Genomic DNA, 3668 nt, shown 5'->3' with positions numbered 1-3668 from the left:
CATCGTTCAAGTGTTGTCATTGGTCAAACATAGATAGAGGAACATTCATTTCTCATAAGTAATTATGCCCTGAGATTTTTAATGAAGTACAGCTAAATCAGTAATCTGTACTAATACATTAGTAAAACTACAAGCTGTGTAATTTATTTCATTTCCATAAAATGTTTAAATACATGTTTGAGCACTCCTGATCAGTTGACATTTAAACTGTGTAGATATGCACAGTGCTATGGGCTTTGGTAACAAGTGGGATTAGAACATAAAACATTTTTTGGGAGAAAAAGCATGCCCTAAACTCCTGTTTCTCAACCCAATATATATCCTTCACTTGTCAATTCACATTTTTGACAAAAACGTTCACATGTGGAGAAATGTCCTCGCCTGCTTTGCATCAGGTGGACTCAACTCCGACCTCAAGATGAGTTATTTTCTTCCACCTCTGGTGCATCTTACCCTTGTTCAGGTCAATAGGCTTTTATTGTAATGCCATCTGAGTACAAGCATTTGTGTATAGCATCTTAACAAAGTGCAATTATTTTATTCCCAATTGGCCACATTCTAGGCTAAAAACAGAATCACTGCAGCACAAGCACAACATCAGCGATACCCACAATCGAGCAACTGACCTTTAGATATTCCCCTTTACGCCCTCTTAACTGAGCTATTTTGACACAGGGGGAAGCTCTGAGTCAAACCTCTCTTTAAGGAAGTCATTCTTTTAGACAGTTTGGGCAACTTGGGCCTTAAAAGCAACTCCGCCTATAATGTACAGAAAGACAGGTTCCACCAAGAACGAAAGTTCAGAATATTAACCATTACACCATGGAACCTCAAGGGCCAGCTCACTTTCCCCGCATGTCTGTGGCAGCCTGACCACACTAGGACCCACTAAAACTAAACACAACAAATATGAAATGCCCTTATGCTCCCTGCCGAAACCCAGGACCAAACCAGGGACCTGTAGATCTTCAGTCTTTCTGCCTGGTTTGGAACCAGGGACCTTTCGCGCATATTGCAAATGTGATAACCACTACAATACAGAAACCACAAAACCTTCTGCACCGTGCATGCCTCCTGAAATCTTCACGAGAGGCTTGGCTCGTCTGTCCTGGTCTAAACTTTGACCCAAGGCCTGTAAACCCAATGCTGCAGCAGCGTTGGTGGTATAGTGGTGAGCATAGCTGCCTTCCAAGCAGTTGACCCGGGTTCGATTCCCGGCCCACGCAGCCCTTTTAACGGGACTTCTTCCAGATGAGAGGGCTAAGGAATCTTCGCAAGGGGCATCCTTCAAGATCTCGCAAGCCATCTTTTTTCACCCTGTATTAGAAATGTCCAAAATGGAAAGACAACTTGACTCATTTCTCAACTGCTCCACCTTCATGGAGAAAGCAGTGCTTTCCTTTCAGAAGCCAAGCAGTTTCTATAACAGACACAACAGGTCAGGATGCTGTCTACCATGCTTCTGTAAAAGCAGGGCTGTATGGGTTCATATATAATAACCCCCTTCTCAGGTGGGAGGGACCTGTCCTCATCTGAAGCTAAAAGATACCTGCTTTCTTGGTGACATTGGCAGGGAGGTTGTTGCGTTTCTTTTGCCTGAAAAGCAGCTGTTTGAGCATTGTTGATGATGAGCTCAGCAACCTTTCTATCTTCTGAAAACTCTCTTTAAGGGAGTCATTCTTTCAGACAGTTTGGGCAACATATTCCTTAAAAGCAACTCTTGCCTTTTCTGCACTGAAAGACAGGTTCCACCAAGATCTGAACTCAGATCCCTGGATTCAAAGTCCAGAATACTAACCATTACACCATGGAACCTGTAAGGGTGACTCACTTTCCCCGCATGTCTGTGGCAGCGTGACCACACTAGGACCCACTAAAACTAAACACAACAAAGATGAAAAGCCCTTATGCTTCCTGCCGAAACCCGGGATCAAACCAGGGACCTTTAGATCTTCGGTCTAACCCTTCTCCCAACTGAGCTGTTTCAGCTCAGGGTAAAGGAGCTCCCCCATCCAACTGGCTTGTGCAACAACATTTTTGTGCTTGAAAGTTGGCAGCAAGTACGCCCCATATTCTTAATATTGCTGTATTTTGTGGACAGGGAGCATTAGCACTCTTTCACCAGGTAAACGGGTATGCTCTTGCCATGAGATGTTACAGCAGCTGCTCTGTCAAGGGGAGTTAGCTCAAATAGTAGTGCGCTTGCTTAGCATGCGAGAGGTAGCGGGATCGATGCCCGCATTCTCCATCCTGCCTTTTTACACTGTCAATGAATTTTGAAAAAATGAAGGAAAGTGCATATTTTCTGTGTATTTCTTAAATGGACTTTATTCAAAACAACATTCTATTGCCAGCTCTCAATGAAAGATGGTCGGAGCGGGTGTTGGGGCACCATTCCCAAGCGTTGGCGGCCCCCCACTGAGATTGTTCTGTATTGCGGCCTTTCGTTTGTGTACGACATCCTGCCAAAGAGCAATTGTTTTATTCCCAACTTGCCACATTCTAGGCCCAGAACAGAAAAGAGAATCACTGCAGCACAAGCACAAAATGGGCGACAGTGGATTGGATCTTCCAAACACCAGCGTCTTCATGTCTTGATGCAGGACGGATAGATAGATCTGATCTGTTGCATTATGACGCTTTGCTCCCACGTGACAGCAACTAAACCAAAGAAATGTATGTTTCTGCCTGGTTTGGAACCAGGGACCTTTCGCGCATAATGCAAATGTGATAACCACTACAATACAGAAACCACAAAACCTTCTGCACCGTGCATGCCTCCTGAAATCTTCACGAGAGGCTTGGCTCGCCCGTCCTGGTCTAAACTTTGACTCAAGGCCTGTAAGCCCAAAGCTGCAGCAGCGTTGGTGGTATAGTGGTGAGCATAGCTGCCTTCCAAGCAGTTGACCCGGGTTCGATTCCCGACCAACGCAGCCCTTTTAATGTGACTTCTTCCAGATGAGAGGGCTAAGGAATCTTCGCAAGGGGCATCCTTCAAGATCTCGCAAGCCATCTTTTTTCACCCTGTATTAGAAATGTCCAAAATGGAAAGACAACTTGACTCATTTCTCAACTGCTCCACCTTCATGGAGAAAGCAGTGCTTTCCTGTCAGAAGCCAAGCAGTTTCTATAACAGACAGTGACACAACAGGTCAGGATGCTGTCTACCATGCTTCTGTAAAAGCAGGGCTGTATGGGTTCATGTATAATAACCCCCTTCTCAGGTGGGAGGGACCTGTCCTCATCTGAAGCTAAAAGATACCTGCTTTCTTGGTGACATTGGCAGGGAGGTTGTTGCGTTTCTTTTGCCTGAAAAGCAGCTGTCTGAGCATTGTTGATGATGAGCCCAGCAACCTTTCTATCTTCTGAAAACTCTCTTTAAGGGAGTCATTCTTTCAGACAGTTTGGGCAACATATTCCTTAAAAGCAACTCTTGCCTTTTCTGCACAGAAAGACAGGTTCCACCAAGATCTGAACTCAGATCCCTGGATTCAAAGTCCAGAATACTAACCATTACACCATGGAACCTGTAAGGGTGACTCACTTTCCCCGCATGTCTGTGGCAGCGTGACCACACTAGGACCCACTAAAACTAAACACAACAAAGATGAAAAGCCCTTATGCTCCCTGCCGAAACCCAGGATCAAACCAGGGACCTTTAGATCTTC

The 3668-nt window shown here is 45.0% G+C and overlaps 2 non-coding genes across 2 annotated transcripts; both read left to right on the top strand.

Moving 5' to 3' along the window:
* The first annotated feature begins 1154 nt into the window (after positions 1-1154).
* On the top strand, positions 1155-1226 carry trnag-ucc (transfer RNA glycine (anticodon UCC)). Its single transcript has one exon. It is a non-coding gene; the product is annotated as a tRNA-Gly (tRNA).
* A 1635-nt stretch (positions 1227-2861) lies between these two features.
* On the top strand, positions 2862-2933 carry trnag-ucc (transfer RNA glycine (anticodon UCC)). The gene has a single exon. It is a non-coding gene; the product is annotated as a tRNA-Gly (tRNA).
* The last annotated feature ends 735 nt before the right edge of the window (positions 2934-3668 follow it).

This window comes from Salminus brasiliensis, chromosome 2 (genome assembly GCF_030463535.1).
Source record: "Salminus brasiliensis chromosome 2, fSalBra1.hap2, whole genome shotgun sequence".
In the NCBI taxonomy this organism is placed as follows: domain Eukaryota; kingdom Metazoa; phylum Chordata; class Actinopteri; order Characiformes; family Bryconidae; genus Salminus; species Salminus brasiliensis.
Note: the sequence above shows the minus strand (reverse complement) of the source record. Positions and strands in the feature narration are given on the sequence as shown.